Here is a 10820-nt window from a genome sequence, read left to right on the forward strand (position 1 = left end):
TATCAAGCCAGTTACTGAAGATATTCCTTGTAAAAAAGATAAGAAAATTAGTGCGAAAGATCAACATGGCCACTCAGTAACGCTTGATACGGGAGAAAAAGATACAATCACAGATATGGAACATTTAGAAAAATGTCAATATGACAAGCCATTTGTAATAATTCGTCGTTTTAATAAAAATAAAAAAAATAATGCAAAAGATCAACTTGGCAAACCAGTTGTAACACTTGATACAGGAGACAAAGATACAACCACAGATAAAGAAAGTTTAAAAAAGGATCAATATGTTAAACGCGCTGCGAAGGATTATCACGGTAACAAAGGTAAGAAAAAAAATGCTAAAAATCAACGTAGCAAGTCCGTAATACTTAATACAAAAGAAAATTATTCGGTTTTAGTTATAGAACATTTAGAAAGGGATCAACAATATCTCAAGCTAATTGGAAAAGCTAAACGTGGTAACAAAAACTGGAAACGGAAAGCAAAACTTAAACATTGCGAGCCAGTGGTAACACTTCATACAAGAGAAACAAATACAACCACAGATATGGTAAATTTAGAAAAGGATCAATATGCCAAATCAATTGCAAAAGCTGGCCGGAGTAACAAAAATAAGAAAAAAAATATAAAAGATGAACAGTGCAAGCCAGTTGTTACAATTCATACAAAACAAACTGATTTGGAAAATTTTACAAAGAGTCAATATATTAAACGAATTATAATAGATAAGTCAGATACACTTAATGCTGGAGAAGAAAATTCAACCACAGATGTGAAACATTTAGAAAAAGGTCAATATTCTAAGCCAATTATAAAAGATAGTTGTGGTAACAAAAATAAGAAAAAAAATGTGGAAGATCACCATAACAACTTAATAGGACTTGATTCAGGAGAAAAAGATTCACCTATATATATGAAAAATTTAGAAAAGGGTCAATATATTAAGGCAGCTGTAAAAGTTAACCTATGTAACAAAGATAAGGTAAAAAATGCAAAAGATCAATATAGCAAGCTAGTAAGACTTGATACAGAAGAAAATGATTTAACAAGTGATATAGAAAATTTTGAAAAGAATCAATGTGTCAAGCCAAGTATAAAAAATGTAAGGAGTATCGAAAATAAGAAAAAGAATGCTAAATCTCAGTGTGGCAAATCTGATGTAAAACTGAATACAGAAAATAAAGATACGATCCCAGACATGCAACATTTAGAAATGGGTAAGCCAGTTATAGAAGATTGTCTTTATAGCAGAGATAAGAAAATTAATGTAAAAGATCAAGATGGCAACTCAGAGATGACAACACTTGATATTGAAGAAAATGATACAATCACAGATAAACAACAATCAGAAAATGGTCAATATATCAAGTCAGACATAAAAAGTAATCACGGAAAAGATATAAAAAATAGCCATGGAAATAAAGGTAAAAAAATGTATACAGAACATCAACATGGCAAACTATATGATAATCTTATTACACCAATACAAGATCCAGAGAAACAAGAGCTGGATGTCAAAGATAGTAATAATGCAAAGGGTCAATGCAAGATTTGCCATGCCATATTTACAGAAGATTGTATGAATAATAACGAACTATTCGAAAAACTAATTAAAGTAACTAACTATGAATATATAGTAAATCAAAGTAGTGCATGCCAATGTAAAGATGCGCTGGACCAACTAATGAAATTAATTGATGAATATCGTTCTAACAGGAACATAAATGGAAGTGATAAAAAATGTAATATTAAGGTCTCAAAAAAAGAAACTCAGGTCTACAACGGACAGATTAGGCAAGGAAAAGATCACTTAATTTCATTTCAACATAATACACTAGATTCTGAGAAATTAGTAAAATCGAGAGATAGGCACGATTCGGAAATAGAAAACGGAAACACTACTTATGGACACACACAATCTAAATGTTTGCAAATTAATAAGTCTAGAGGAGAAGCATCTGGAGACTTAAATAATGATTTCAGTAATAATTGCATGAAAAGTTTAACATGCAAACTCTTAAAATTTCCTTTAGATAAAGAGAATGTGAATGTTGAAGTCAAATACTTCGACAAGTTATACAATCTTTTATGGAAGATAAAAAATATTAAAAGTGAAAAATCAAAGACGTCAGTTAACAAAATTACATGTTCTTTATTACAAAGCGACCGTGCGGCCATAGCAAAAGAGCTTCGGGAACAGATCGTGGGTAGTATTGATGGCTATTATAATCGGGGAGAACGATCTACCTCGACTATTATACCCGGAGTAGAAAAATCTGCACAGTATGAGATACAGAAATTTTACGACATATCTGCACCAGTATGTCACAGCATGAAAACAGTCAGAAATCGGCCAATACCAGCACAACATGTCAAGAAAGTACTATACAGAATTCTAGTGATTATTAAACGTGTTCTATATTGTGTAGCTATAGTCTTATCTTTACCTTGTATGATTATTGTGCTCGGTTTATGCTTTTGTTTCGGCAAAAAACAATCTCGACCAATTAGTATCAAACGTCGATCTAAACTTATAAGACCTCGTGAAGGAAAAGGTTGTTTTCATTATTACACACAATTTTTTAAACGTTTAACAGTAAGTTTGACTGGAAATATTTATAACAGCGGTACGCCGTCTTGGATACAGTCAAGACACAAACCCCGACAGAAAATCGGCAGAAAAGTTGCAGGTGATTTGTGTAAGTGTAAGGATTTGATAAATTCTAATATATCTGTCATATACACTTCCATTCCTCGGAAAATCAATTTAGGCAATAAATCGTTTGAAAGAGCAAATGGTGTTAAGCATAAACGCTACCGAAACCGGAAATTAAAATTCTGCAAGGAACATTCTCAACGTAATAAGAACACTAGACACTCTCTTGCAGGAGGAGATGCATCGACAATGTATAGAAATAAATCTAAGGCATACGAAACAAACAATTTATCAAGTAAAGAAAAGGGTAAAATAAACATAGCATTGGAAGAAACTGACACCCAAAGAACTAAACCAATACATATGTATCGTTGCAATAAAAACATCAGATCCGATTCACTAAAAAAGGTTTCATTTGATGAGGTCGAACGTTGTAATGTCACAGCAGAGGAGTGTCGATCTATCAATCGCTTAATAAACATGGAGGTTCTTGCCGAGCGTAACAACAACAGAAGTAAGAAATACCTGCACCGTTTTTGTCCAGCAAATAAAAAGAACAAAAATATACAGACACCGATTACATCATACTTTAAAAAATTCTGCTTAAAAAAGGGTAATCCTGATTGCGTATCCTGCAAGAGTTGTCCAAAAACTAAAAAAGATGAGAATTTTCAGACCTTCAGACAATGCACACAGAGCTCATGGTGCCAGCGCGATTTCTGTATATTGAATAAAAAAGATGGCAATATGCAGACACCGATGGCATCTTACGCAAACAAACATGTCTTAGAAAATGACAGCTTCGACGGCGTATCGCGTAAAACCCAGTGCTGCCTTTTCGAAAAAAATAAAAAGCGTGAGAACATGGAGATCCCCAACCAGTGTGGCACACAGAGCTCATGGTGTGAGCGCAGTTTGTTTCTATTAAATAAAAAAGATGGCAATATGCAGACACCGATGGCATCTTACGCAAACAATCATAGCTTAAAAGACGACAGTTTCAACGACGTATCGCGTAACACCCAGTGCTGCACAGGGGAAAAAAATAAAAAGCATGAGAACTTGGAGATCCCCCGCCAATGTTGCACACAGAGTTCATGGTGCCAGCACCATTTCAATTCTTTAAATAAAAAAGATGCCAATATTCAGACCTCGAATGTATTGTACGCAAACAAATACAACTTAAAAAAACTCAAAGACAACACAGAACGCGTTTCATGCCAGATTCAGCACGTTATTGGTCCAAAAAATAAAAAGGACAGACATTTACAGACCATGTGTCAGTCTTACACACATAACTCATCGTACCAGTGTCGTCCTTGTCCAATAAATAAAAGATATAGGAATACGCAAACACCAAGTCCAATTGTAAATATAAAAAAAAAATGGACTCAGACAGTCTCTAAAAGGTCGTGCCAATTCCGTTCAAATAAGTGTTGTTGGAACAACGGCGATGTTCAGTTCTCAATTTTTCCCGTAAAAAATGAATTTCGCTCACAGAAGTTTTCTAAGAAGAAACCTGATAAACAGCGCCGTAAGAAAAAGCGTTTGAGGACGCGTCGTAAGAAACGTTATGCAGACGATAAACAGACGAGAGCGAGTAAACTACCGCCCAAGACACCATCGTTTTGGGAACGCTGCAAGAACGCTCTAAACACTTACAAGGCGCTTGAAAAGAAATACAATAACTATCGTCCAATCAGATGCAAACAAAAACCTAGCATTATGCGTGCATTATTAACTTTTTGGGCATCTGTATGTTGTTTACCGTGTATATTATATTTCTGTCTTTGTTTCAACAGTCGATTCTGAGCACAATTATTATATAGATTCGCTATGGCTTACTTTGTATATTTAATGTAATGTGCTTATAATATTGTATGTATTACATTTTTTAAATATTAAACGTATATTTAAGATGTCAATTTTTTTTCGTATTACAAATTATTATTATCTTTGTTTTATTTGCTCTACAAATCGACGAATCTTTAAATATAGGCACCGCCTTAGAATAATAACGCATAGAATGATAGTTTCATATCAAAGGAACTGTCACAAGTGATGCGAAAATCAAATTCATGTAGGCTAGTTTTAGTAGTAGGTTAATTTTCGGTTTTAGTGAATATTTATATAAAAATACATGTTGAAACGCGTTACTTCCTTGTGGAATGTGATGTTAGTGTCTATTTTATGTTTGTCTGACGTATTTTTACAATCATTTACCGCACATTTCGTCACTTTTAGCTAAAATTCTTGAACTGTTCGGGGTGCAAGTTGACCTTGCGCACTGACTGCCCGCCCGCTCGTGTAGGCCCTTTGGGTGCGCTTCAATTTGCCTCACTTAGCGTGTGCGGACTAGGTTTCTATGCGTTAATATTCTAAGGGTATCACCTTGTTCTTAGGTTTGAACCGAAGACAATTTTTTTTTATTAAGTGAGGGCTAATTAAACTTTAATGAAACGATTTTTAATTTTCTAGAATATATTGCGATCACTAATGGTTTGTTATCTAAAAACGTGTTTTTGTTCAGATGTACTCGTAGATATGTGTTACGGAATTATGGAACAGAGTGTGTGTGATAAGAGAGCGTTATGGCGTGGAAAAAGATGTAGTGGCAAAGATAGAGAAAGAGATGCTGAGATGAAACCATCATGTGGAGGGAATGAATGAAAGAAGATTGATGAAACCCGCAGACCATATACGAAAGCGATTGATAAGGCGAGTGTGAGCGGCTAAGTTGCTAAAGGCAGCGTCCTGATTTTAATTCAAATTGGAATCGGTCCGATCGGGTAGTCTCGAAATCGGACGGGTTTCTGAGCGAGAAGATGAACCTTATTCCTACTATATCTTTCTAATTTGTGAGTTAAATCAACTATAGTTCCGGTTAGAAATGTCAAAAGTTTCCGATCGGCCAGTTGTGAATCGCAATTATGCGCCTCGACTCGGAAAAGACGCAGTTTCCGATCGGGAAAGGCAATCAAAATCAAGCTGCAGGCTTTCAATTTATCAATACACTCGGACCGAGTTCACTCGGACGACAACTTGCACGCCACTCGTAACGTATTGATTGAATGCAGACGTCTGAGTGCGCTCGGATCACGTGTTTACACATTACCAGCAGCATCCTAGGAGTCATCCGAATTGACTCAGTCAAGATCATGGGTAATGACTAAATTGAGGCCATACTAATGTCCGGTTCAGGAATCTTTACAGTTACATTTTTCGTTTGCTTGCGTTGGCTGGGCACATGGCGTGGCGTAGAAATCTGCCTTCCGCGCAAAGGCGGTCACGAGTCTTCCGCTTTACGTTGCGGAGAGCAAGTCGCTCATGCGCGATGCCTTACCTTTGATTTGGTTGTAGTGGACGCGAGGACGCTAGTGTTCTGTGATTGGCCAGTGGTGCTGTCCTCTGCAAACGATCCCTGTTGCTTGCGTGGAAATATCAATCTTGCTAGATATGAAACTCACTCGACGCAAAGAAATCCAGCGCAAAGCTAACGGCCGGCGTCCTGTCTGCGTCCTGTACGCGACAGATCTTTGCGTATGCGGGAAGCTAGTCATGCAAGCAAGCGAAAAACGCAAGAAAAAGACTCGAGACTCGATAAAGAAGGATCAGCTCAAGACTACCCTTAATTGGCGACATTGTATGAAATCACTGATGATGACGAAGGAAGTGTGTCAGGACCGTAGCGAGTGGAAGGCTGTTGTCTCTGCCTAGCCTGATTATAAAAAAGATGTTGCGGTTGTCACGTCATCGGTGTGTCATCAACACAGAAAACTTTTACACACGGTGTACGTCATAGATAACTATGTAGCACTAAGGAAATAGATAGGAAACTACTCACTTCGCCGTTAATTACAGTGCTGCCATCAAGCGGGTAAGTACTCAATTAATGTCCAATGTTACAGGTTCAGATGGCAAATTTTTGCGTTGAATATTATTGGTTGCAATGATGTTAAGGGCCAGAATTTTAATATAATAAATAATGTTTTACACGGGGTGTCATAAAAATATGTATTTATAGTTTAGAATATTAAAAATGTTTACGATATTGAACAAGGACAAGAGGTACTTGGCGCCCGAAAGTTTTTGCGCGACCACCCAGTTACCGCGCTTTCACGTACATTAATGACGAATCTGAATTCTATTTATTAGGCAACAACATTTAAATTCCTCTGAATAATACAACCGCGTGGTCGCCGCGTAGTCCAGAGACAAGCCAACCTCAAACCTAAGCCTAAAACGTAAAAGCTAAATAAATAAGAACGTACTTTGCCATAATGTAAGCACGATGAAATTCGTGTCTAATAAATGCGCCCTTAGTATGCACTTAAGTTCTATTCTATTTCCTTAATGGCGGCCACTAGGCTTAGGCCAGTGTCAGTTTCCATTGATGTTGTGCACTTAAGTTACACCAATGATGTCTAAATGACTTTATTGCAATCCCCATATATGGCGCTGTAGTCGATTCTTTGGATGTTGCTCTAAAGCCGTGATGAGCTATGCAAGTCTTTGGTGTAACTTGATTTTGTATTCCGCGTAATTTTTCGGTATACTATACCTTGATTTGTGAGCATTTTTGCCTATTTTAAACAGTCTTTTTAAGAATGTTTTATTATACTTTATGCTTATGTTTACAGCACCGTATCGTGTAAGATTTCTGCTAGAGAGTAAAATTATTATAACTTACGTTTTGTACTTAATAATGGATAACAGAATTACTGAATATCGAGTTCGCATGTTGAAATTCGATAATAATTATTGTGATAAAACACTAGCTGTGAATGAAAAACCAGAACCACTGAGTAAAAAGTTAAAAAATAGTGCAAAAGTAAATGCTAAACAACCAGAAACTTCGCGACCTTATAGGATTATCGCTGGGCAGACATATTACAGAATTGAAAAAAGGAGAATTTCAGATAACCAAGTTGAGAAAAAATGTGTAAAGCAAGTTCCAGTGCATCAGAACCGTCCCAACAATCACAACAAGATAAGAAGGACGGTAGACCACTTTCCTTCAAAAGGTAAGATATTTACAAAATAATTGGTAACGACACTACGGCATCAAGTTATACACAGATTTACAATGTTATCATTACTTCCAGGAAAACTGAACGATGTAAAAGCTATTAATTTGGATAACGTTTTGTGGAAATTCCCTGAGTATGGTTTTTCAAAGAAAATCAGAAATCCTATAAGATCTTTCAATAGTACCAGTATAGGTCAACAACTCAGAGTAATGAGAAAGAAAGGTAAAGATAATATCCACAAACGTAATAAGAAAAAAAACGTAGAAGTTTTGTTTGTTCGAAATCCTTTTGAAAAAAGTGACCCCGAACAAAGCAAAAAACCTACCCCCGCTAGACCTTCTTGGAGTTTCGACGATGCCTTCCGGTTTCGTTCACATCAAGGTCGAAATTTGCAGTGCGTTTATCACCAACGTGCAAGTATTGGTCGTAAGTGGATAAATAATAAACTATCAGACCTCAAGCCCTGCAAGTCTTGCACCAACTTTGCCGAGGATGCGACCAACAAAATTACAATATCGGATGGTAGCAATGAGCGAAATTCAAAACAATTTGAAAAGTTCCCTCATAATTCTTTAAAAAGATTGTCAGGAAAAGAAACATACAGAAGTATGGAAACACCTGCAAAAATAAGTATAGACAAGGACAAGGCAAACAATGAACAGAATATAATTCAAAATGCTAGTATTAGAGAGTATTTTGACGTTGGTTGTGGAGACGGAGGTCTTGTGCAGGCGATCCAAACTTTTAGTAACGGAGCCAATCGACATTTTCAGGAATACGTAAATGACATTACACAATATACTCATAATGGAAAACTACGCCACCCACGATGCCAAGGTCGAAGCACACTATCAACTATATTAGGGTATATCTTATGTGGTCTCATAACAATCGTTTGGTCGCCATGTATAATCACGTTTCTTCTTTTTTGGTTCATAACGTATCCTCTAAGACCTCAACCTGTAGGTGCTCCATGGAAATCTGGAGATAATAAAAAAAAGTCAGGGTTACCGTTCTATACACGTTTAAATAGCGAAGTATGGCCGATTACAATTTTTAACAACTTATGCGCAATTCAATCTAAATCGAAATCGAAATTTAATCAACCGCATGTCCCAAACTTGGAACGAAAATACTCGTTGAATCATAAACGTCATAAAGCAACAGTGATAAAACCTACAACAGAGAAAATCATATGTCATCAACCTCATATTCGAGACAAGAGGCAAACGCATTTTCTCTATAATCACAATAATGTAAACAGAGTCAGACGTGTGGAAAAAAGGAGAACTGATAGTATTGCTGATTTTTACTACAATACAACCAGTATTCCAACCAGGTCTGCGCATCAAAGTAAAATTTCAAGGCGTGCTTGTCATGGAAATTTTCCATTGGCTACTATACAGAAGGTACAAACGGTGATGAGACTTGAATGCAGGAAGCCAAACGAAAACCCATTTTCGGGTAAAACGGTTCATTTTCCTTATGCATTTGGAAACACAACGCCTTTTCAGGAACCACAAACTGTTTCGATGGAATATGTTTGTCCACCCTTGCGTGAAAATACAAATCGGCGGGTGCCATCTCAGTCTTCAAAAAAAACATCCAAAAATAAAAAACACCAACATTCACCAACACGGTGTGAATTTCAACCAAAATATGATTTACCATGTTCACCAATAATGCAGCCATGCTGTAGCGACTTAGGAATGAATCGTCATAACCGAAAAAACACAGTAAGTGTTCGATATATTCCTTGTAAAACAAAAATTTTAAAGCGCTCGTCTTCTGCATGTAAAAAATGTTTTAAATCATGTGAAGGTAAGAATGTTTTACCGTGTCATAAACAGGTTAAAATGTGTTTAAACAAAAACGCATGTGGTGACTGTGAAAAGATAAGAGTGTCCGATGGGCAAACTCCATGCAGAGCAGTAAAATTTTCCGAGCAATCTCAACATAGAAGCGACAGACCAAAACGAAAACGTAAACAATATCACCATAAACCTCATATGAGTAATTGGAATAGATTGAAATCCTTATTTATGGGCAAGTGTCACTCTGAATGGCATCACAAAACTGTAAACAGAGACTTAACCACCCTTCGACCCTATCACATATTTTTTGGGCCCTACAACACTAAGTCCAGCTTTCGTGAGTTTTTTTCGAGTTGTTGGAGATTGTTCAAAAGTCTGTTTCGTGTATGTTTAATCGTTTCCACGTGTTTCGTTTGGGGACCAGTCTTTTTAATTGTTTACGTAATTTACACTTGCTTTTGTTTCTGTATGTAGTGATGTTGTAAAATACTACCGTCAGCATCGCAGGCAAAATGATACGTTATTACTGAAAAGATTTTCATTTAAAAGTTTGCCACGACGGTATGTAGGTGGTCTGGTAGGAATTACATATATATACATATTTATCTAATAAATTTAGATATGTATATGTTATCGGCAATGTATGTAATCTGATATTCTATTACAATATTAATAGGTATTCTATACAATGCCGAACGTGCGTTAGGCAATTAATATATATAAATATTTTGTTAAATGTAGGTGCACAAAGTAATGTGATAATAGGAAGTGCTATAGCACGTCCAAGAATTTTTCTTTTAAGAAAAAATAGGTAATTATATTACAAATGATATTTGTTTATGAAAATCCCAATTTTTTTTCAAACTAAATATCTATTTTAAGTATGCGAGATACACAAATCAAAATTACCATACTCTTTATTGCAGTCCAGGGAAGTATTCATGTTAGCATTCCTGTGTTCCGGTTTTGAAGCGTAGACTGCTGGTGAACTAACAGGCACAAGGATCTTGGCAACTTCGGTCTCAGGGTGACGGACTTTATTGAAACAAGCACCCATGTGCCGCGGTGCCGCGACACGTTCGCTCGGCTCGTGTTGCTTTTTCATATAAGTACAAACCTAACTCGGAAACGCAAACAGAAATTACTAAATTGATTTATTTGTTGGCATTCTATACAATGCCTAGCTATTTTGTACAATGCCTAAGAAATGTGTATAATAGTTTGAAAATATTGACTATTACACACATGGCGTAAAGAAGCCCAGTATGGTAAAGAATGACTAGGCATTCTATACAATCCCTGAATGATACACATTGCCGT

General features: G+C 36.3%; 1 protein-coding gene across 1 annotated transcript in view; it reads left to right on the forward strand.

The window, feature by feature from the left end:
- The first annotated feature begins 9370 nt into the window (after positions 1-9370).
- Positions 9371-10820, forward strand: part of LOC113231720 (STAM-binding protein-like A) — a 24866-nt gene continuing 23416 nt past the window's right edge. The window contains exon 1 of the mRNA XM_026466203.1: positions 9371-9422. The gene's annotated coding sequence lies outside the window, so the exon portion shown is untranslated. The remainder of the gene's footprint in view (positions 9423-10820) is intronic.

This window comes from Hyposmocoma kahamanoa, unplaced genomic scaffold, assembly GCF_003589595.1.
Source record: "Hyposmocoma kahamanoa isolate Upper Pololo Valley unplaced genomic scaffold, ASM358959v1 66, whole genome shotgun sequence".
Lineage (NCBI taxonomy): Eukaryota > Metazoa > Arthropoda > Insecta > Lepidoptera > Cosmopterigidae > Hyposmocoma > Hyposmocoma kahamanoa.